Source organism: Dreissena polymorpha, chromosome 8, assembly GCF_020536995.1.
Source record: "Dreissena polymorpha isolate Duluth1 chromosome 8, UMN_Dpol_1.0, whole genome shotgun sequence".
NCBI classification, from domain to species: Eukaryota; Metazoa; Mollusca; class Bivalvia; order Myida; family Dreissenidae; genus Dreissena; species Dreissena polymorpha.
The window spans coordinates 64,037,151-64,063,362 of record NC_068362.1 but is presented as its reverse complement, the minus strand read 5'-3'; the positions used below and the strand labels follow the sequence as shown (position 1 = coordinate 64,063,362).

At 36.3% G+C, this 26,212-nt stretch overlaps 1 long non-coding RNA gene across 3 annotated transcripts; it reads right to left on the bottom strand.

The window, feature by feature from the left end:
- Nucleotides 1–277: 277 nt before the first annotated feature.
- On the bottom strand, nt 278–23,945 carry LOC127842012 (uncharacterized). Of its 3 annotated transcripts, none has more exons than XR_008031458.1 (7): nt 22,899–23,945; nt 18,655–22,534; nt 14,392–18,527; nt 12,763–13,074; nt 11,965–12,079; nt 4,422–4,575; nt 278–380 (listed from the first exon to the last, which is right to left on the bottom strand). It is a non-coding gene; the product is annotated as an uncharacterized LOC127842012 (long non-coding RNA). The 3 variants fall into 3 exon arrangements; XR_008031457.1 differs by having other exon boundaries at nt 12,763–14,661; nt 15,093–18,527; XR_008031456.1 differs by having other exon boundaries at nt 12,763–18,527.
- Between the last annotated feature and the right edge of the window lie 2,267 nt (nt 23,946–26,212).

Below are 26,212 nucleotides of genomic sequence, written 5' to 3'. Positions count from 1 at the left end.
GGGGATAAGCGTTCGGCCTCTGCCGCGCCATTTTAGTTGAGGATACAATTATGTTAGCGAAAAGCCATAAGCTGTTTAATGACAAAATGTTATGTTAGTAGTTTTGACATCCATTCATGTGTGCTTCTTCATGATAATGGCATCATCTATTATTAATATGATGTATATGATATAACTAACCTTCCATGGTAGATCAACACAACCATAGTCATAAAGAAGCTCCTCTCCTGTCTGAATGTCTCTTTGAGCAAATAAGCATAGGTATGGTTTTTTATTGACCCTCTATGCATTTCATTTTGCAGTTTTGTTCTTTGCCTTTGCCATGATTAACAAGTCGACCCAAGAACTGACCACTTTTGACTTCCAGGGTAGAATCGATGCTGAAAACATACATTTGTAAGTTAGTTAATCAGTCTTGACCTTATCTGTGATTTTTTTTGCTTTAATTTGTTACAGCCTGTGCCTTTTGAATTGGGAAAATTAGCGCGATAAACCGTGAAATTGGGGAAAAATAGCGCGATAAACCATAAAATTGGGAAAAATGAAAAGCATTATAAATAGGATTATAAGTAACAGAAGTGATATTGTTTTTAAGTGCATGTTCAGGGAGTTTTCTAGAAAAGGAGTCTGGTCAAATTGTTTTTTTTTAATCAATAAAAGTGGCAAGTTTGGGAATGATTTATGGACAAAAATGACTAAATTCAAGTTATATATTTTGTAAGATGTTTAAAAAATAAAGTTGAGAACTAGATTTAAGAAATCATAATTAAGTTATATGAGACTTCATTCTAAAAAAAAATAAAAAAATAAAAATAATTTGTTTTTTTTTTTTTTGGAAGTTGGGCTTTTTTTGGGAAATTTTGGTCAGAATTTTGGGAAAAAAACATGTATTTTTGCGATTGGGAAGCAGCCGAAATTCGGCTGTAAATTTGAGCAAAAAAATCACTGCGTATTAAAAGAGGCCTCACATTTAGGTTAACTTTACTTTCTATGTAGACCTAATCCTACATTAACAGCATTCATATATTATGTTGGTGCATTTGTTTGCTTGCACACATATCCCCACCAGTTTGTTCATATATACACATATAGGCATGAAATATTACCTCTGATACTAAGTTGCATCAAAATGTTTCCCAGCAAAGTGTCACATTCCTCACATTATGATCATGTAAATCATACAATGAGTATTGGAAAACTTACTGCAAATGTGCTGCTTATATTTTCTTTTTCAGTAACTTCCATTTAACCGTATAGGCATTACAAGAGCTGTCAGAGGACAGCGCGCTCAACTATTCTAGTGCTTGACAGTATAACGTAAGCCATCATGGGGTAATTGTTCATATTCAATAAGTTCAAGGTAATATGGTCATATTATAAGTAGAAGAGGGCAATAATTGAAACATATTGATCACTTATGTATTAAACAAGTTGTACTTTATAGACAATTCTGAGTTCAGGTATATTTTCCACAATCTATTGAGCATTTGTGAAGACATAAAACAAACCAATAAGATTGTATTTCAAGTTTGATAGCAATAGCTTGGGTGGGATAGTTGGACAGTCCTTCAAAAATAAAATAAAAAAATATTTGTTGATTTTTACAATGTTTTAAAGAAAAAAACCTTTTTGGTGGGGGCTTGGGTCTGAGAGAAGGGTATAATGTGCGGTAGTGGTCATCTATTAGATGATCCAGAGCTCCAGATAAGGTTATGTGAAATTCTTAAGTTACTACCAGATTTTAAACAAGAGCACCGCCTTGCGGGTGCAGACCGCTCATCTATTTTCTTTTCAAAGGTGAAGGGACTCTCATTTTCAATCACAAAGAAGGGAGGGGTGGAGTGATGAGGGGTTTATAGTGTGGGGTTGTGGACATTTATTACATTATCTTCCCAAAAAGCGAAAAAAAAAAAAAAAAAAAAAAAAAATAGGGGGCGGGGGGAGGGGGGGGGTGGCGGTGGCGATGGGGGGGGGGGGGGGGAGTATTTTTTGGGTGCGATGGTTGGACGGTATTTCAAACATAACCATTTTTAAAAAAAAATGGGTGGGGGGGGGTTATTTTGTGATGGGGGTGGTGATATTTGTAAGATGAGATTAAAAAAAAAAAAAAAAAAAAAATTGGGGGGGGGGGGTGGGGTGGGGGGATAGTGTGAGGGTGTGGTGGTCATTTGTGAGATGATCTCGAAAAAAAAAAAAAAATTAGGGGGGGGGGGGGAGGGCGGAGGAGGGGAGGGCACGGGGGATGTTTTGGGTGGAGTCTTTTGTGGTATGTCAGGTAAGAGTAGTTTCGTCAAAGTATCAATCAAATCTAATCATAAATAAAGAAGTTATGGCAATTTTAGCAAAATTTAATAATTTGACCTTGAATCAAGGTCAATCAAAGAACAAGGTCAATTCAACTTGCCTGGTACAGTACCCTCATGATAGTAAGAAAAATTTTGAAGTTTGAAAGCAATAGCCTTGATACTTCTGAAGTAAAGTGGATCTAAACATAAAATTTTACAAAATATTCAAAGATACTAAGACAGAAAAGGGCCATAATTCTGTTAAAATGGCAACCAGAGTTATGCAACTTTGCCTGTACAGTCCCATTACAATAGTTAGCGAGTTTTCCAAGTCTGAAAGCAATAGCTATGATACTTTAGAGAAGTAAACTGGACCAAAATACAAATCTTAACCAAATGTTAAGATTCTTGTACGATGATCATAAACCAACCGACCAACCAACAGACAGGGCAAAAACAATATGTCCCCCACTACTATAGTGGGGGACATAAAAACCGTATGATTATCGCAAGATCTCGCCAAAATTCAACAATTGACAGACCCAGCCGTACCTCATTTAAAACAACAACAATATTTCTTATATAGGACCCAACAATATTTCTTATAAAGTACCTGACAATATACCTTATACGGGACCCCACAATATTACTTTTATGGGACCCAACAGTATTTCTTATACGAGACCCAACAATATTACTTATATGAGACCCGAAAATTAGTGTAAACATGTTTATTTCTTATATGGGACCCTACAATGTTTATTACTTGTAAGAGGCCCAACAATGTTTATTACATGTATTTAGGCAGAGGAAGAAATATTGCAATAATAAAGCTTCAAACTAGGATACATTGTAAACAACCTAATTAATAAATATTAGGCCCATTGGGAATTGGCAAAAAATGACTTCGCAAACTGGAAATCTGAAATTGGAAATTCGGCAATTTTGTACAAAGATGGCAAAGATCACAGCTTAATTGCTTTATTTGTCCGTCAGACCTTATGTATCTGTTTTACTTGAAAACATTTTTTAGAATAAATTTTCACAATTTCAACCAAAATGTTGCTAAAACTTTCAGCATGCCCTTATTTTTGCATATTGAGTTTATAGCAGCGCCCATGCCAAAGTTTAACATGGAATAATCGAAGAAAAAATATTTTATTGTAACAGAACAGTTTATTTCATTGCCAGTATGTGTACATTTTTAATTCTGCAAAGTAAAATTGGAGTCTGATGCGAAAAAGATTAAGACATGGAATTATAATAAGTGAGACCAATTTCGGACAAATGTGTGTTTTCGGATTAACTGAAGGTCGGTGTGTTAAAAATTATTGACATGTGGATTCGTAATTCTATTTTTGGAGGACAAGCGTATCTTTATAGTAGTATTCGGGTAATTTGGCGTCAGTTTTGTTTTGATTTAAACGCCCTTTGTTGCACGAAAAACTTACAAAGATTCTGCTTATAATCAAATTTTTGAATCACTCAAAATAAAATTTGCTAAAATTACTTGGAATAAACAAGGTACTCTTGTCAGGGGTGTGATTATCAAAAAAAACATTAAAAAGCCTTCAGGAAATAGCCCCTACCCCTGCCAGGGTTTAAAAATGTATTGCATTTCCAAACAGATCCAGCAGAATCCGTCACATTTTGTTTATGAAATTTTGTCATAAAAGATGAAATCAGCTGAAAAGAGGAACAATCGCACCCCTGGATGTGCGAGCGAGGTAAGTATTTTTATTTAATGTTCTTTTTTAGCATGTTCTATGTTTTAAAGCTTATATCTAAATGTACGATGGTAAACAATTGTTGCGACTATGATGTCAATGTACGATGGGTCTGATAGAACAGTTGTACGAAGAAGCGTACGATGATCTTACGCTTAAAACGTATGACGATCTTAAGATAAACATACGATGTTTGATAAAATGAGCCCCTGGACTATATGCAATGATCATTGAAATTACCCAAATAAAAACGTATCTCTTTAAATTAAAATACAAGGCTTCAGAAAAAGGAATTAATAGCTTTCATACATCCTTATCTTCTAAAGATGTTTTATCATTATTAATGTAAATCATCAGACCAAAAGCTGCTGTTTTTAAAAATGGAAGAACATAAAAGTCATCTGCTTACCACCACTGCTTCCCTTTGAAAGAAAAGAAGAATCTGAAGACAGAGACAGACATTAGTTCTCTTTTATTGCCTTCTTCTCCTGTGATTAATTCTCCATGATAGGTAAGGAGAAAGTCGCCCTTGTTTCTATGAACTTCTGTTCTAACTCCTCTACCTGGTAAAAGTTGTATAAAACATTATGCTAACAACCTATATGCCATATGGAACAAGAGCACAGCAGAGGGAGCATTTTACACTCAAGGAAAATTACATAATTTAAGTATGACAATCATTTATCATCTGACCTTGAAACTGCTATATATATAATGACATTTAAGTGAAGTACATATAAACATCGGTCAGGTTAATGTATGGTAAAAGACAATTGACTTTGTCTCAAGTGTGAACAAGAGCACCACATAAGGGGTGCCACGCTCAGCTGCGAAAGCTTGTCATAATTTTTTTAAGGTCACAGTGACCTTGACCTTTGACCTAGTGACCCACAAATGGGTGTGGAGTGTAGAACCAGGGCTCCACACTAACGGTGGTCCATTGACCCGGGGTCAGTAAAAAAAAAGGGAGGAAATATATTCAGCTAAACTAGAATTTGGTTGATCCGTAGGACCAGTTAAAAATCCCGACCAACTTATCGTAAATACTGGTGGAAAGCCGTTTTTATCAATAAAACAACTTCATATGTTCATAATAAACCGATAATTTCATCATTACTTTGTGGGCAATCTCGAGACCAGGATAAACAAGGGCTGTTTGTAAAACATGCATGCCCCCCCATATGGGCTCTCCATAGTGACAGCCATTGTCTACGTTAGCGTTACCGATTGCCAAAATCGCCATTGGCGTTTACAATTCCTGGCTGGCGATTAAAAATATGATTTTCATGAAATTGGCGATTGAAAAAAAGACCCTATGCTTTACAAATGCACACTCTAAATGCCTGTTTTCAGACCGTATAAAACGCCAAAAACATCGCTAAGATTACACAATCATTACCCTTACCGGAAAGGCCCCAGGGGATAATGACGACGGCCTAGGTCAATAATCCACATGGCTAATGTCTTAAGTGGTCATGCTTTACACTGCGACCAGACTTTTCGAGTATTTGGGTTACTTGGAGATTTACATGATAATCACTGAAGCGTGCCGTGTAATGGCCTATGCTCTAGATGTTACGATTCAACGTCATCGAATCGACCAGTACGGAATTGTCATTTAATCAGATGGGCAGAGTTATGGCATTGACATAGCCACTTAAAACTAATTTCAAAAGAAACAACGATTTTGATTGGCTAAAAAAGTAGATATGAGTAACTTCCCTTTACGGTAGCTATGCGACATGAAAGACCGATTTCGAAAGCGAGTTGCAGATTCTGGGAAAAATGGATGCTGTGAACGAAAATGGAAAGTCAAAGCAACATAAATTAACACAATTCTTTAGAAAAGAAAGCGGACAGAATAAGCTAAGGAAATTACCAAATGTTAGGTTCGCAATCCGAAGACGTCTAAAATAGCGCAGACCTGAATGCAGAATCGGAAACATCTACCTGTCAAGTCTCACGGTTTCGCCGTGAGTCTCACGGTTTTTGACATGGAATGACGGTCTCATGCTGACTAAGTAATTTCTCACGCATTTCTTCAAAAACAAAAAAAAAATGAAAAAAAGTAGTGTTTGGATTACATTAAATGTTGTATAATTACTACCGAGACGGGAGGGCTGTGGTTTCTAACCTAAATACCACATGTACCGAAAACTGTTTTACGGTGGTAACAGGGATCATATTTTCCCGCAACATCAATCGGTCCGGATATAAAAGTATCCGAAAATGTGTGTCCGAAATCATGACAAATTACGTTAAAATATATTAAATAAGGTGGTAAAATACATGTACAAGTACAATTCCCATAGGCATTTTTTTAAACGGAACGAGTTTTCTCAAATGGTTTTATCATTTGGTATTTCATTGTTGTTTCGTGTGCTGTTTTATCAGACTTTTTTCATCGTTGTCAATATTATTAATCTGTGAAAGTCTATACCCATGTTTTAAATTGTTGTCGACACAATAATATCTTACAAACATGCACTGAACCAAACAAATGTATGTGCGTAGGTTGGCTACTGACAACAACAAACCAAATAATTAAGAAATAATTTGTTGTCAAATAACCCACGTCCGATAGTTTAGATGCGCAGGGATTTAATCACCAGAGCAAAGCATTTGAAACCACGAATCTAATTTTCCGGCCGTGAGTTATTCAACAACGAAGTACAAGAATTATTTCGATTCTAACACGGTTTTACTAAAGATTTATTCAATGTATTTTATTTTTCTTGTGCACTATTTTATGTGAAGTTCCGCCCATAAAAATAACTTTCGGCTGTTCTGTCGATCAGATCCGCGACTTTCATTCATAATTTTATTACCGGATTATTACGCTGGTGGAAAATGTATCGGCATGTTTGGTTTAGTTACAGCGCGTGCATTCAGACGCGTCTTTTCGGGTGCGTCTTTAATCCGCTGTTCACAAGTTTTTGATTCTTGGTCTAACGTGCAATAAACCGGTCCTGACCGGTTTAGAGACTGCAGTGAATGGTTTATCACACATAATCGAGATAAGAATGTCATTAGGGTGTGTTAGCATGTCCACTGTGTAATCGATTTCATGACATGGGAATTTTAATAGCAAACAGAATCGGACCGACTGTTAGGGATTTTCAATCAGTCTTTCATGACCCCAATCGGTCTAGGACCGACAAAACCGAAAAAAATATGATCCCTGGGTGGTAATGTATCATTATCACTACGCCACCGGTGTCTGTGTAAACAAAAAAATCTCCTGCAAAATGTCAGCAAGTGGCTCACCAGCGAAGAAAATTTTTCAAGCAAAAAAAGGGCTAATTTCAGACAAAAATAGTCTTAATTTTGCTCAGGACATTTTCAGGTGGGGCATGCCCCCGGACCCCCCTAGGTTTGGCGACTAAGTTTTTTTTCCTTAGCGCCAACCTAGCATTGTGTGAATATGTTTTTGACACTGTGACCTTGGCCTTTGACCTAGTGACCTGAATATCAATAGGGGTCATCTGCCAGTCATGATCAATGTACCTATGAAGTTTCATGATTCTAGCCATAAGCGTTCTTGAGTTATCATCCGGAAACCATTTTACTATTTAGGGTCACCCCGACCTTGACCTTTGACCTAGTGACCTGCAAATCAAAAGGGGTCATCTGCGAGTCATGAGCAATCTACCTATCAAGTTTCATGATCCTAGGCCTGCGCGTTCTCGAGTTATCATCCGGAAACCATTTTACTATTTTGGGTCACCGTGACCTTGACCTACTGACCTGAAAATCATTAGGGGTCATCTGCAAGTCATGATCAATCTACCTATAAAGTTTCATGATCCTAGGCCTAAGCGTTCTTGAGTGATCATCCGGAAACCATTTTACTATTTCAGGTCACCATGACCTTGACCTTTGACCTAAAAATCAATAGGGGTCATCTGCGAGTCATGATCAATGTACCTATGAAGTTTCATGATCCTAGGCCCAAGCGTTGAGTTATCATCCGGAAACCACCTGGTGTACGGACCGACAGACTGACCGACATGTGCAAAGCAATATACCCCCTCTTCTTCGAAGGGGGGGGCATAAAAATAGCAATATATTGGAAATTCAATTTTGTCTAGAAGCCCGGATGACAAAACCCTGTTGTCGGATCAAAAAATTGATTTGCGTTTCGCAATTGTCTCCCGCAAATGTCTCCAGACTTCGCAATGATCAATACACAAATAAACATAAAATTCGAAGCGTTTGGATTGAGAAATGAACAAAATGGTGTTTTATTATTTTGAAAAAGCAGCAATAATTAGCATTGTATCGATCTTAGTACCATCAGAATTTACTTTGTTTACCGTCAGGGTTCGACACTAAGGCACGTCCGACAGACATTGTCTAGTAAGATCGGTGGTCGGGCTAGTAAAACTGTGGGCTAGCTTGTCCGACTGGTCGTACATACAAAATCTATACTGATTCATATAACTATAACTAACCGAAAACCTTTTTCTCTTGATGTGTAAAATAACAATTGTATCCATTATTTACATCAGAACAAAACTAGCGTATATAAATAAACGCGGAGCATTCACATGATTCATCGCTATTTATAGACGCGAAGGAGAGCTTCCCGCAGAAATAGCTTGTTTCCATTGGTTGTCATGAATATTAACCCTTTGCATGCTGGGAAATTTGTAGTCTGCTAAAATGTTGTCTGCTGAATTTTTAAAATTAGCATTTTCAATTTTTTTCAAAGAATACTATCAGAATAGCAAACAGTTTGGATCCAGATGAGACGCCACGTTCTGTGGCGTCTCATCTGGATCCAAACTGTTTGTAAAGACCTTCAAAATTCCTTTCAGCACTGAAAGAGTTAATGATTTTCTACAGTGTCATAGAACTTTACATCATGTTTTTACGACTTCTATCCAAAATCGCTATCGTCGATGTAAACATTTTGGTGACCGCGTAGCAGACGAGAGAATGTAATTTAAAGAATGGCTTTGTTCAAGGTTGGATTTTCGTCCGACAAATAAGTTAATAAAGAAGAATCAGACGGTAAAACTGACACAGATTATGATGGAAGAGGGCCTTGGAGCTGTGGTAGCATGGAGCACAGCGGTCAAGGAGGCTAGAATTTGATAACGTTTAATAAATGTCACCTGCTGTACAGACATCATTTGTTTAACTGGTGATAAACAGTGAAATTATAACAAACAATTTATGTTGTTAAATAGTTTTATATTATTTTTTACTCTGTGCATCAAATAACTTTCTTGTGTTCACTATTAATTTTCTGATGAAACCTGATTAAACAGTTACACAACACAATTCTGTTTATTTGCTATGTCATTAATGGTCTAGTAGACATCAGATTCGGGCTAGTACATTTTAAGAGGAGCTGGTCCGATGGTCTGGCTGTAAAAAAGTTTATGTCGAACCCTGACCGTGCAAATTTACAATGGAGTGCGCCGAATAATGTTTTGATATCGCAGGAGAGTAAGCGTATGTATTTTCAAGATTTTCAAGTTTTCGCAATGTGGAATTTCATTCCAAGGGTGGTTGAACCTCTGCCTAAAAACCTTAAACTAATGAAGAGAAGCTTGAAGTACAGAGAAAATATGAAAAGGATAAGAGATAGTTTAGAAGATAGTAGTTTTCTTTTTATAAATGCACAATACATTGTGAATAGTCCGGAAAGTAAGCTGAACTTTATGTCAAATAACATTGTCGGACCACTTGAATCTTGGAGGACCAGTAAATTCTGAAAGCTGGTGGTCCTTTGGGTCAGTACGTAAAAAAGTTAGTGTCAAGCCCTGGTAGAACTCATCAAGGTGCATCTACATATGAAGTTTCAAAGTTGTAGGTGGAAGCACTTTCATTGTAGAGTAAAATGTCAAGGTTTTAGCATGACACAACACGACGAGCTGGCTATGACAAAACCTCGGGGGTTTTCTCCGAAAACATCGAACTAATAAAAAACTACCACCGAGTAAAAATCTTACAACCTTAAGCTTGGATAAATTGGGTTATATTATAGAATTTACAAACAGGCCTTTTTCTGTCTATTCTGGGAAAAAGTACCTGGAAAAATTGGGATTTTACCAGTCCCGGTTTCTTCCGAATTGGGAAGAATTTTCATGGACAAAAGCATTGTTTGGGAAATTATTTTTCTTTTTTTTTCTTATTTTATGAAATGTTTTCATACATAGGTATTGCCTAAAAATGCTATTTAAGTATTAAACTCTTTTTTTACCATGCAACAAGCAGCTGCAGCAACAGTCATTGTCCACTGCTAACGTAAGTATGAGTATGATAATAAAACACAGTCTTTGTTACGTTTGAAGTTCAAATGATATACATAGCTTGATATGTCATTAAGTATTTTTTATGAACATTCAGTCGAACGACCTGCATCCAACATATTGTTATTCAAAATTCAAGTTGCCAAATGTCTGAAGGCAACCATTATTTGAAACACAAAAGTATAGCTAAACATCATAAATGTATAGTATTGAAATGTTAAGAAGCTGCAAAGGGTAGTGACTCTGAATCTGGCAGTGGAAAATGAGTCATATTCTTGGTTAACCGTTGAGTAGACTGATTGGCGGTAGTATTTCCCCACAAAACATTCAGTTTTTGTGTGTCTTTCAGGTCATTTTTTTGTATTTTACTTCAATAATACTTAGAATTATGCGACATTTTTTTAAACTGCGTCAGATTTCTGTATTTTTTTACCTTAACTTACTCTTCCGAACCACAGTAACGTTGCAAGTTAAACTAGTCCACATTTATTTACCTCAGGCCATTGATAACGATTCTCAAACAATTTACAGTAATTAATGCGTACACATTGTTATCAATTGTTGTATACATACCTGATAATTCTGAATAATCCAGCACTTCAATATTTAAAAGCTAATTCTGACCGAAAATGACCGTAAATGTGTCTTAAGAAATGCATAGACACAAGCGTCCGTCATTGTTTGTCTGAAGTCTCAAGATCCCAAAATTGCATTATGGAACGCTCGATACTATGACATTTTACGCATTGGCATGTTAAAACACGGTGCCCAAATTATTTAAAACACAGTATCTACTGAGAAACGCATTTTTCGGCTCCATTATTTCGGTTGGAAATTGGGAATTTTTGTTTAGATAATTGCGAAAAAAACATCCATATTTGGCATTGGGAATGGGTCCGACTATCGTACCTGTGAGATAGGCAGAAAAAGGCCTGACAAATGTCCAAGCTACAGTGCTTAAGTTCATTTTGAAATATTTCAAATTAATTTAGCTTTTTTCCAATAGCTTTCTCTGGATTAAACTATTTAAGATGTAAAACAAGTTTTAGTGTTGGAAGGGGAAGCTTGGTATTAGTTTATAGCCGTATGGATACATATGGCTGAATGTTACTGCTTCAATATGATTATCATAAAGTCTTTAAAGAAAGCTACAACAATCCATATTCCATTAAAATTTTCCTGTACATTTTTGCAAAGAAATATTCAACTTAGTCCTTTATAAAGGACACAGAGGGAAAGTTGAGAAAAAAATCGGTTTAAAAATAATACAAGGCATTTCACATGAACAATTCTAGGGAACAGTTAAGCATTTGAAATGTTTGATTCCATTCATAAACCCATGTGGGACAGACAGACACAGTGATTCCAGTATACATTTAGCCCCAATCACTTGTGGTAGGGGAAAGCCATATAAAAAGATTCAGCTTTTAAATGGAGCAAATAATGGTTATAACATGTAATTAACCTTTAGTTTATGACGATTTATTGCAATTTCTCCCCAAAAGTGCTGGTCACATGGTATTTTTCCCCTTTTGAGAGGCTAAGGCTGTATCCCAGGTTTAATTGTTTGTTTGCCCTTTTTATTTCTTTAAACATATACAGGCAAATACATATAGTGCCAGCTGAAATTGAAATTAATAAACTTCTTTAAATGACTTAAGGTCAAGGCTATCTGTCAACAAGAAATACCTTTAGGTGGAATTGTATCCACACAAAATCCACCAAGATCTGCATTCTTTTTTATACTTTCCTCTGCCACCAAGTCTGGATTGGTTCTTTCGTCTTTTCTTCTTTTTGACCGCATCTGTTTATACATACAAGGAAAACCTTCACATTCCTTGGTAGATTTTGATACAAAGAGGAATCTTAAATAATGCATGAGCCACAGTGCAATCTCCAGGGATTTTCTTAAGAACTTTTCTTCCACTTGCACTGGGGGCAAGTCACTATGAACATCTACTTGCCCACAGCGAAAACAGGTTGTCCACTTTCACAATTATGCTTATTAAAATATACTTTAAAAGATAAACATAAGAATGCAATCTGTTTATTTTATATCATGTAATCAAGGACAGGTTTTATCTCCTTTGTGACCCGTCGAAAAATGGTCTTTTCCACTGGAATTTTTTTCCCCTCAGCCGGTAAATTTTTGCCTCAATTTTTGTTTAACCTTCAAATATATAAGTAAACCAGATCCAGTGTAGAAAATAATAAAAATATTGCATAGAACATTAACCAGCTTTCATACAACTTGTTAACAGTACCGGCCAACTTCAAGTGACCCACTTCATTCAGAGGTTGGGGAAGAATGACCCACAAATACAATGTCCCTGAACCAATCTCTCAGTTTAAATTCAGTAATTTGCAGAATAATTTTAAACTAAACATATAAATAAACTTAAACTAAAGATTATCACCACCAATATCAATGGGTAAACAGCAATAAATACGGCCTGGGGGCAAATACAATGCAATACAGTATATTACCTCGTGCACAAAAGAATCTGCTAGGCCCGTATTCACCAAACAATTCTTAGACTTAAGTCTAAGAATAAAGAAAATTGATTAGGTCGAGTCCGTCACGTCGAGTCCGTTAAGTCGGTCATGTCGGGTCCACTGTCCGCGTCGAAAAAGAGCATGGCTATCCCAGCAGGCATAGCATCCATCCGATTGGTCGCGAGCCCCATTGGCGGGTTTTCTTACAAAGTTGTCGTTCGTTTCTTTCAAAGTCCATTCGGAATGGGAATCAGACAACTCGCCCCAAAGAAATCTCACCCCAAGACAATTCGCCCCTGAAATCTGAACAAGCGTGAAATGTTAAACGACGTTTAATTTGACGGCATGCTTTCATTTTCTGTTCAAAGATTTTTTAATCAGACATATTGTATGATAGTTTGGTTTAAATATAGAAGAATAATTGAATGCTTTTGTGTTAGTTATGTTTTGTAAAAGTGTGAGTTGATGAAAATTAATTATGCCGACATGCTTTGATTGTCTGGACACAGATTTATGAGTAAGACATATGGTATCACAGTTTGGCGTGATAAAAGACTACATAAGGTTATTAACAAGCTTAACCAGACAACAATGCTCTTTTTAAAGTAATTGACCACTCGCCAGCTGTCAATCAAACTCACGTAATAATCAATCAGATTTCGTTTATTGCGGCCACATGGTCCGACAAACAAAGACTTACGGAGTAATGGAATAAGCGTTTTATGAAAACACAACTTAGTGGGCGGAGCGATTGCGTATTTGGCGACTGATCATTTAAGAGGGCTGTCTGTATATAAAGCGGGCAGTTTTCAGTGAATCATATGCCCCAGACCAGACCACGATACTAACCTGGCATATTACAAAAACACATAGGAATGCTGTCTTTGCTTTTATAACCAGAAACACTAACGTGTGCGCTCTCCCTAATACCAAATTTACTATCATCTCAAACTCAGCCCTCTCTTCTTTCATCAAATAAATGACCTATCAAAACTAGTCTGGCCCTTACAACACCACAGTCTCACAAGACACTTAACACAGCAATAAGAAAGAATTTACAAAGAAATTTTCTACCCCCAACGAACTAGTCATCGGCCCAATCAAACAAACATAGTCCCTTTCTTCTATCATCAAATACATGATCTTTCAAAAACTAGCCTGCCCTTCGCAATAACATTCAAACTATATACCAAATAGCAACAGAGAGAGCCCACGTTACCGTAAGATATGACACAAGACAGCAGAACTACACATGTATATAAGTACCGATACTAACACTATGTACTAATATGTCCTCCGCGAGAGACGTTAAACGGGGGTGCAGTGTATCGGTGCTATACACCGGGCACTTAAAAGAACCAGGGGCGCCTCTGGAATCGGGGCGTTTCCTGTATCCTGCTCGAACCCCCACTAACACCTCTCATGGGGCGGAGAGCACAATAACCACACTTGGGTAAATGAAAGCTAGAATACGGGACATAAACTATAATACTATGAGTTTTACAAATTAATATAAAACATAAATAAATCATATGATATAACAACGGCATTTTGAGATCATTTATTTACTTTACCTATCCAATTATAATAGCAAATATAACATAACTACAAAATAAATACATCCCAGCTTGATACATGGTCTGGATGTTTGGCAGGTGGGTGGGAAAGAACGATGGTGACTCCGGGTGGGGCTTTGGGGGGCTCCATGGTTGGTTCTTGACTGATCTGTTGTCGCGCGCAGCGAGAGGGTGGATGAGGGTGCTTGTCTCGAGGGTCTTCAGCGGTTGGGTGCTAGGGCCGGGGCCGTATGCGGGCGCGGGGGGGGGGGGGCTCGGGCTCGCTCGGCGTGGGTGCGCTTGTGCGGGGGCGGCGTGTTCTGCGATCTGGGAACTGCAACGATATACAGCCCTTCACGACTGACCGACGACCGTAAATAACCGACAGACATCTCCTCTTCCGCTCCAGACAAATGCACAACAATCACATACCACATACTATACACAACCATACACAGATCAACATCAAGGGACCCGGAACACATGGGCGTGGCACTCTCATACACATCACCCGTTATGAGTGGGGGGTTGTGAGAGCGTTATGTGTGTGTATTCCGGGTCTTACTTACCGAGTGGTGTTGGTATGTGGGTCGCGTTGAGTGTCTTGTACATAAGTAGTGTGCGGGACACTCGGCGGGATCCGCACCTCATCACCACCTTACGGTAAATAACACATTAAGGTCTCATTGGCCAACGTGCACGAAACTCTCTTTAAAATTAAATTATTTGGCGAATACCCGGGAAGCCGGGGTAAATTTGACCTACTTTGGCTCTAAATTAATCTTTTTCCCCTGAGAGGTCACAGGGGCAGGTCGGGCTACCATAACCTCGTGAAGAGGCCAGTAGGACCTGTAAATAAACTCTGAAACACACACAGTGAATCATAAATTGAACTAATTTATATAAATATTTCAAACATTTGTGCTTCTTAAATGTAGGATACAATAATTTTACTGTGAGAGTAAGTGAGTTTTGTGTTTCTGCAATGGCAGAAGTGGTAAAGTGCATACATTGTGGAAAGACAGTTGGGCAGAGGCAACGTGCTGTTTCTTGCGATGCCTGCGAGCGATGGCAACACTTAGGTTGTGATTCTGGTAAGTGAACTTATAATATAATTATTTGTTATGACTTACATTTTTCAGGTCAGGCATATAATGTTTTCCCATAACTTATGAATCTAAATCATTTGATACTTGCATATTATCGGGTAATCAACCAATGTCCGTTAATCCGTTGACACATAACAGATACCTGATAACGATAATAAAACATGTCATATAAATGTGGGAAGTCGCTTGACCGTTACCTTTGCGTTATATCATATGGGTAATGTACACCGCTGCTACACCCGATAATTAATTAAGCATTGTTGAAATCCAACATAAAGTGCTGATTACATAGGATTTAAAACAATATGTTTGTACTTTTACCTGAAATAATGAAATATGAATGAATATTATAATATTATGTGCATTTTATATTTATGATAAGAATTTACATCTTAACGTTTTATCTAATTTATACATAGTAAATAATCGTGATTATTTTTAACTAGCTTAACGCCCTTAACAATATTATTTCAGATATAAATTTTTACGTTTCGCACGTCGATTTTGGTATTTTCTTTACGAGTGAAACAATATAGCCAATACAAAATATCCTATTGATTACTCAAACACACTCTTTTACTATATAACATCGTGCATTTTTAACCATGGAATATTTTTAATATGTTATATAAGACTACTTGCTATACTGTCAGTGCGGAAATTGACCTTATTTCTTTATATCCACCTTCACATTTTATTAGCGCCGTCTTTAATTAGGCTATCTCTAATAAAGAACAGATAACTGTGAAATTAATAACAATGTGCAACGGTGATGTGGATACATCCTCGTTTTTAATTTTACATGTACACAACAATTTAGCCATAAATGAAATCAATTATTTTGGCAGTAAATCCAATTTTTCCAGTACAGTAGCCAGGTGCCTGTGTATTTAGCTGATAAGATATATTCACCACAGCAGGTTGCTAATACACAGTGTAGACTTCCCCTGTTTTATTATTGTATTTGTTATTTACCTGATTGGATTAAATGAGTCGCGTTCTGGGAATAATGGGCATAATGCATGTGCGTAAAGTGTCGACCCTAAATTGGATTTTTGCTAAAAAGACACTTCATTTAAACGAAAAATGTCATAAAAGCGGAAAGTGCCGTCCCTGATAATTCGTGCGGATTGTACAGGCTAATCTGGGACGACACTTTAAGCACATGCATTATGCACAGTTTTCTCAGAACACGACTCAAATAAAGTATATTCATTCGGGTCTGCTAGCGTTATGTTAAGGGTCATTTTATTTGAAAAGCTGGGTTTCTGTCATAATTTCCATCGTTTTGCTTGTATACACAATTTGATGAATTTATTGGCGCGATGGAGTATAAAACATGCTGACAGAATAGTATCAGTTTTTAATTATGTGTAATTTAATTCGCATCTTTCGCTTAACTCGAAGTTCAATGTCACGCGCACTTCACAAACATCACGTTTCATTGTATTTATTTTTATAAATTATGTACAAATATTAAATGTTATATACATAATTATGTTTTGTTTATTTACGTAACTAGAAAGAAATAATAAAACATTGCTATATATAAAGCGCTTTACTTTTGCAAAATTCTACAATAAATAAAGACATATCGTATTTTATTAAGTGCACGTGCTTGACATTATAAAATATTAGTATTTTATTGTAAAACAATCGAAATTTGACCTGAGATTTGATGCAAGTCACAATTTATTTAGCGGCCGGTATTCTGCTCTCGGCCGCTGATGGTGTATTGTAGTTTATACAATTATGATAAGAAACTGTAGCAGGCAACAGGCATCAGGTTGATAAGAAGAACTGATGTATTTATTGAACGCGAATAACATCAACAACTAATAATGTTTTGAAATTATAAATTTGCCCATAATAATTGTATAACATTATTCATCAAGCGCAAAGTGCATTAAACGCTCGCCCGCTGTTGGGTATTTTATATTTAGTAACACCTTAATACCATCATTTTTAAACGGAGAACTCTTTTTGTTAAGTGTACGTGCTTGAAGTAATGTTGCTCTTATTTATATAAGACTACTTGCTATACAGCCAGTGTCATGCGAAAATAGATCTTATTTCAGTAAATAACATTACTTCGGCATTGTAAAATTGCGTATTGTATGATTATAATATATAGACATTTATTTAATGTACTGATATCTAAATCAACTTATGATTTTACCGGTATTATGGCATTGAACGCGTGTATAAAAGGCACATATACTATTCTTATTAAATCATATTAATACTTATACTAATTTAAGTCATCACATAATCAGATTGCGCACTGCGTGTAATCAGATTATCACCTTAAAACGATTCCGATGGATTATTAAATCGAGCTTACTATTCAAATCAGTGATTCCTTGTGGTACAATCAAGCATGGGATAATGGCAGACATACCCATGGCACAGTTCATGATTTATTTTATGTAGCTCACAGCCGAGGATCGAACCAATGGTATCTGATATTTTGAAGCGGATATGTTGCCACTAGGCTATACGAGGTTTCAAGAATGAACATGGGTCAGTTACTCTATCGGTATAGAATCTGACGGTGTTTACAACATGATACAGAAGCATAAATATTACGTATCTGAACATCATTCTTTCATGTTAGTTTGAAAAAGTATGTGTATTTCTAGGTCTTTGATGTGCTGATTTAATTTTATTTGTTTACCTTACAGACTCTGGAAAATGGCCCTGAAGCAGATGAGACGAATTCCACACCAGAAACTGAGGAAATGTCAGATAACCGTTCACCAGACTTGAGTTTCGAGAACGAGGCAGATGGTTTGTTGGTTGAAAGCAGTGCATCACTACTAGACGTATCTCTAAGAGTGAGTTGTTTTATCGTTATACAAAATGTTGTTGAATAAAGATAATTTGAAACAAGATGCGTTTGTGAAACACAATGTCCCCCTAAATAATGTTTGACCTTGAAGGATGACCTTGACCCTTCACCACTCAAAATGTGCAGCTCCATGAGATACACATGCATTTCAAATATAAAATTGCTAGCTTCAATATTGCAGAAGTGACATTACATGAGCAATTTTGACCCATATATTTGACCTTTAAGGATGACCTTGACCTTTCACCACTCAAAATGTGCAGCTCCATGAGATACACGTGCATGCCAAATATCAAGTTGCTATCTTTAATATTGCAAGTGTATTCATAAAATAAGCGATTTGGGCCACATATATTTGACCTCTGACCTTGAAGGATGACCTTGACCTTTCACCACTCAAATTGTGCAGCTCCATGAGATACACATGCATGCCAAATATCAAGTTGCTATCTTCAATATTTCAAAAGTATTAATAAAATAAGCGATTTGGGACAAATATGTTTTACCTCTGACCTTGAAGGATGACCTTGACTTTGACCTTTCACCACTCAAAATGTGCAGCTCCATGAGATACACATGCATGCCAAATATCGAGTTGCTATCTTCAATATTGCAAAAGTATTCATAAAATGAGCAATTTAGGCCACATATATTTGACCTCTGACCTTTCACCACTCAAAATGTGCAGCTCCATGAGATACTCATGCATGCCAAATATCAAGTTGCTATATTCAATATAGCAAAAGTTATTGCAAAATGTTTAAGTTGGCGCAAACCAACCAACCAACAGACCAACCAACAGACAGGGCAAAAACAATATGTCCCCCACTTCTATAGTGGGGGACATAAAAAAATATTTGTAGTTCAAGGTCGCGGTGTTGTAGTGGATGAGATATCCGCCTAGCGATCGGGTGTTAGTGGGTTCACTCCTTACTTGGGAAGCATTCTAATTATCTCCTCCATGGACACCAAGTACTGGTTCTTCCCAGGAAACCGACTCGATAATGTCCATGTCTGCCTACCATGCTCGAAAGGGCACTTGGCAGTATAAATAGATAGTTGTTTTTCATGCTCTTCCCATTTTTAAAGAAAAAAACTGAAGAAGTTATCAGTTTGGTGATGCCTTAGTAAAATACAGAAAGACCTATAATCTTTACTTCAAACTGCATTTACTTTGCTTGTAAAAATGTATTTATTTATTTCAGCTCCATGACTATGGAAGGTTTACACCAGTACCCGCCATAATCCGTCATCAGTGTGAACAAGTGCAACCGGAGCTGATTTCTGTGGTTACTCAAACCGACGATACGAGAGTTCCCAGAAGTATATCAACCCAGACTTCTACTGAAACGTCGACAGTTGGGATACAAGTGGATCGGCCTAGCTTCACCTTTGAGGATATAAGGGATGATGACGATAAGGTGTTGTTCTACACTGGTATCCCAACTGCTGGAACTTTTGAGTGTTTATTTGATGAGGTCAGTGTTGGAATGAAAGCAGGGTTAGCACGAAAAACCTGTCCCCGGAAAATAAAGTGTGTTTATAAACTGAAAATAGTCATGCTAATATAAACTGGAAAAGTGGCTCCTTAAAACTAGTACAAATTAAGTTTGATAAGAAGCTGAACAAGTGAACTTTGTGAGAAATTCAGTATACAATTTAACTAGAAGTGTTTGACCATTGCATGTATGTATAAGTAATATACTATGTAATTATGTGAATAATACTTAATTTCACATTTTACAGTCAGCTTTCATTTGTGAAAATAAAATTGTTACTGATTATTATTTTCTTGTCTCATATTCCATACAAACATTTTCAGGCAAAAAAAGAAAATTGTGTTTCTGCGTTTGTGTGTTTGTGCCAATATATTTATACATGTTTTCTTGCTTGAAAGCAGTTTTGTAAGACCAAACAAATTATAAGACTGAAATTCTGATAAATATTGTACTGGATTCAAGTTTACATACATTAATTGACACAGAGCGTTGAAAACACAGATTTCTTTTGTATACCTAAGTAAATGTTTGTCTTTAAGGTTTAGTACTGCTACTGAAGACTTAATCAACAGTTAATTTATAATTGGGAGCAATAAACCCGTCAAGAATTTTTATGCCCCCGAAGGAGGGCATATAGTGATCAGACTGTCTGTCGGTCTGTCCGTCCGTCACACTTTGCGTTTAGGTTTCGAAAAATCCTCATAACTGCTATGTCGCTTTGGATAGCAATTTCATATTTGGCATGCATGTGTATATGGACAAAGCTTTTCCATACGCACACAAATTTTGACCCCTGTGACCTTGACCTTAAACTAAGGGTCCGCGTTTAGGTTTCGAATATGCATTTAGGTTTCGAAAAAAGCTCATAACTTCTATGTCGCTATAGTGATCGGACTGTCTGTCGGTCTGTCCGTCACACTTTGCGTTTAGGTTTCGAAAAATGCTCATAACTTCTATGTCGCTTCAGATAGCATTTTCATATTTGGCATGCATGTGTATATGGTCAAGGCCTTTCCATATGCACACAAACTTTGACCCCTGTGACCTTGACCTTAAACTTAGGGTCCGTGTTTAGGTTTCGAAATATGCATTTAGGTTTGGGAAAATGCTCATAACTTCTATCAAGCGTATATAGGGGGCATAAGTCATCCTATGGTGACAGCTCTTGTTTAAAACCAAGATTTCTGATACAAGTAGCAACACCTGCAGAGTACTTGTCAGATGTAAAGCAGAAGTCATACCAGCAAAGCTTCCAAGGTGTCTATTAACTCAATGGGGTTCTGAAATGATCTATACTTGGACAAAAAGCATTGTGCACAGATTTTTAATAAGATGCAGCTGTTGATACCTCTGTGTTGATTTTCTTAATTTGGTTCATGCTTGCCACTCATTAATTTCATATCATTTTAACATTTTGAAACAGATTATTATCGTAAACCCTTCGGTTTTTCTCCAAACACAGGTAAGGTAATAAGTGATGGATAATAACATAGCAAAAGTTCTTTTTATGATTTATCATTTTAAGAGCAAATCAATTTAGCGGAATAACAATTGACAATCACGTTGTGATGGTATTAATGAACCGTACACAAATCGTTGAAAAGCATTCTACATGTACTACTGTAAAATTCATAATATGAACAGTTGATAAATATTTATACATTCATACACTTTTATGTACAATATTTATATGCTTTGTAGAGCTAAATGACTATTGAAACATAAAAAAGGAGGGACCTCAATGATGTCCTGTACTGTTGTTACTTAAATTATTTTCTGATCTGGCGTTAACTTTTGTTATTTAACCCTATTCCACTTGGAAGCACAGTGAAAACAGCATAAAACCAGAACAGCATGCTAGTAACTCGCAGTCTGTTCAGGTTTTATACTGTTTGCTGCTCATCAGTATTTAAGGGTTGGAAATGAAGCCTTTAAAACTTAAATTTAGTAATAAAGGTACTTTATTACATTTAACTTTTTAAGGAACTACAAAAGCTTGAAAATACATATTTAAGAAGTAAAGGGTTAATCTCTAGAGAAAAGTGAGACATCAAAATTATAAAAACATATTCTAGGAGCAAGGGTAAGCTTGCGAGAAATTCACAATTGTGATCTTAAATTCATATTTGTTACTATTCTTTAAAGATTGCACTCAATTTCTTTTAAATCTTTCAGTCTCTTGTTTCAGTAAAATTACTTCACCAAAATTGGATGCAGTTACACGTAATTTTCTTTCATCTTCCCAAAGTACGTTCTTTCCCTGACCTCTGGTTAATTTTTCAATACTTTGGCATTCAAGTTCATCCATTTGTAGCATATCCATCATTTTCGACATTTTATCCTTCACAGTTTCACTATTCAGATCTACGCTATCACTAAAGTTATATCCAATTTCTATAAACTTTGGTAATTTCACCTCTTCCTTCTCTTCTACAAAGTTCAAAAGCCATCCAGCTGTTGGGTTGCATATTTTCGAGTTTTGAACGGAAACTGTTCTCATTTACAGAAATCGCAAGAAGTTCTTTTCTGGTGTTATTTTCGACTGGCTCTAATTTTGACTCAAAGGTATGTTTCCGAAATGTAAATTCGCTAGACTTTTTAGGCGTTCGCTTTCTTTTCCGGGGATTATTAAATCTGTCCCACACGCATTTTTTTGAGGTTGATCTTAGAGTGCCGTCCTTCTTTTTAGCAGTGAGATCAGAAAGGGCATACATAAATGCACCAATATGGATACATGCTTCTCCGCTCCTGAAAATATATAAACATAATAATTAGACATACTTTCAAACTGCACTTTTTTTTTTGCTCGAGCATCTAAATTTTGATGAAAATTTCCCAGAAACTGGTCCATCCCGAGAATAGCTTGTGACCAGTATATAGATCTATGAAAATGATTGGTATAATGCCGATTCGGGGATCGTAACTACTAGTTCTTCTTGAATGCTCTGAGGGTTTATGAGTACATTCGTACACCTCACAACCCAGAGGGTAAATATAGCTGGGAGTTGGATTATTGCAACTAGGATTGTAACAGAGGCATGTCTCTTGATAAATTATTTATAACCTCGTTTCAATATTGCAAGAACTTATATGAAAAACTGTGTACACTCACCCGGCTGTGCAATTACATTCCGCTGAATGAACCTGTCCAGTGACCTTTGACAGACAGAGCCACACACTGTGATCTGGGTTTTCTTTCACATTTGCACTCGGTAGTGATGGTAATACTTTGCATTTAACAAAACAATGTTCCCATTTGTCACTTATGTCATGGTACAAAATACTGTGTTTATGTCTGTAAACATAATACAATTTTTTGATCTCAATTGTTTTTGTGTGTTCATTTTCAGCACAAAATAATTGTAGATGTCACTATCTATTAATGTAGGAAAGTCCATTAAGTCACTACTCAACGTTTTTAATACATCTGGATGTGGCAGCTTTTCACCGAGTGGCGTAAAAAGTTTTTCTGTTTTCCTTTTTTCATAATTTACTTCCGCATTCCTGTGCAGCTGTCGATCATTTAATCCTAGCTTTTGTACGCCTTTTGTCCTCAAGACAAGTTCATTCTTATTCCCTGACACATAATGATTATGAAATCGTAAATAATCCTTCAATTGTGCAACACTTAATTTGTCAATTTCGATGTCAGACAGATAACGATCGTTTTCTTTCTCATTCGACGCCATTGTTACTGGAAATCAATACTACCCAGCGATTCAATCGCACATTCTCGGCCCTTTCCGTCAAACATCGGATAAGTATTATGATAATCTGCGAGGGGTACCGAATGCCAGCGATTGAGAACCTCCAATTCCGGAGAATACTCAGGGGAGATATGCGACTTTCCGAAAAGGGCTCAGTGGCCTCCCTTATTCTAGAAGATGCCCAAGGGAAGTAACTGCCGTGAGGAGTTTGATCTAAAGTTTGCGAATGGGAGATATAGGCCCGACAATTCGAGTAAAATTACATACGCAAATTTGAATTAAAAAATAGTCATGAGGATGTTAAGCAGCCTTTTATTAAGTGGGTCTTCAACTGTCGGGTCCAAGTGCCCGATAATCGACTTTGGGACCCGACAATCGACTAAAGACCCAACAATACGGCGGTAAAATGGACGTTTGACCCACCATTTTACCCAATCTGAAACTATATATATATATATATATATATATATATATATTAACATCTATATAAATACTGACATACACCGTCACATACACAAAAACATACCCATTTACAGCTAAATATATATATCCTAAATAAAAGCATCTTAAAGTATACATCAAGAATACAGTTGTTATAGTGAGAAGAAAAGAACCCAACAAATAAAGCAGCATCAATAAATCAAGTATTATAACATGCAGCTTAAACTTTGTCAAGCATATATAAAAAGAAGCTTACTATGGCAGTTTTAGCAGATTAATTGTTTAAATAAAAATAGTATAGATATTTCATTTTTTATAATATTCAGTCGCACAGCCAAAATTATAGTCATAGTGCGTGCTTAATCATAAAAACATGGCTTACACAGGTAGTTTTAGCAGATTAATTGTTCAAATAAAAATAGTATAGATATTTCATTTTTTAAATAAGATTAAGCCGCACAGCCAACATTACAGTCATTGTGCATGCTTAATCATAAAACATGGCTTACACTGGCAGTTTTAGCTGATTAATTGTTTAAATAAAAAAAGTATAGATATTTCATTTTTTAATAATATTCAGCCGCCCAGCCAACATTACAGTCATAGTGCATGTTTAATCATAAAAACACATGGCTTACACAGGCAGTTTTAGCAGATTATTGTTTAAATAAAAATAGTATAGATATTTCATTTTTTTAAATAATATTCAGCCGCACAGCCAACATTACAGTCATTGTGGATGCTTAATCATAAAACATGGCTTACACAGGCAGTTTGAGCAGATTAATTGTTTAAATAAAAATAGTATAGATATTTCATTTTTTAATAATATTCAGCCGCACAGCTAACATTACTGTCATTGTGCGTTCTTAATAATAACAAGAGGGCCATGATGGCCCTGTATCGCTCCACTGGTTTTTTGTGCGAAAAAAGCGTGCAATGCGCATGGGTTGAAATGTACCCAAGCAAGTGACTTTCTCTTTTCATCCCTTGTCCTACTGGGCGCTTAAAGTTGGAAGGGCGAGCATTTTTATATATGGAAAACGTTACTACAGTGTTAACTAAACAGACTTAAAAGCCCGGGATTTGTTGCACAGGTCATAAGAAATATATTCTTTATTTTATATGTTATAATAAAAAGTCCTATAAATTAACAGAATGTGTTTGTTTTTATTTTTCAGTTAATAAAAATGTTTATTTTATTCGAAGATGTTGTTGTTGATGTTGTATTAACGTAAACAAAAGACACGTAACCCAATGATCATGAAGCGGGATATTGGAAAATTTCCTAGATAGTGGTATTTTATCATGGCCAGTCATCTAAGCATAGCGATATGGTATGTTTTCTATGTGCGCTCCAAGGTATATGAATAGCTTCCTTTTTAGACAAGAGACATTTTCTTATACGGGTGCCTGATTTTCACATTTGGCATACGATATGAATCGCCCAACTTTCGGACTCGGACTGGCTGCGACCTTGGTAGTCTACTAGAACAACCGACCTTCCGCTGCTAGTCACATGGATGTCTTCATAGACCACTCCAGCTTGGCACTTATAACTTGACTGTATTAACTGACCTTATGATATGTCACGAATGTTATGATAAGTGACTGGGAAATGATATAGTTATTTTTAAGTAAATAATAACGAACACCCTTAGTAAATATCACTACAGCTTTAATGATTACTATACACGCAAATACTTTGCGAACATACTAGTACTCGTATTCGTGTACATAATGCATCATCAACATATAGAGTATATCCTGTCTAACAAAGCGTTTATAGCTACTAAACAGTACATGTATATTGATGCAGGAGTTTGAAATTCTATTCATAAAGTTAATGTAATGGCTAAATAATAAAAATATACCCCTCCCTTCCTATATAGTCTCTATAGACTATATAGGCTAACTCCTGTGATATTATTATTGTCATATATTGTCTCTTTCGGAGGATATAATTCCAAGCACGATCGGACATTTCCCTAGAACCGCTGATCGTTCAGCTTGGTTACACCAGCACTTAAACCAGATAGACACAATCGTAATGTCTACATCATCGGACATTGTACTAATTAATTAAGCAACATGTATGTTTAAATGCATAAAGTAACGACACAATCGTAAGGTCTACATCAGCGGACATTGTACTAATTAATTAAGCAACATGTATGTTTAAATGCATAGAATAACGACACATCTAAACTGCCGTAGACAAACTGATAACTAACTGCTGAGGTCAATCATTATAGCCTTTACTGGGATCTGGTCAGGT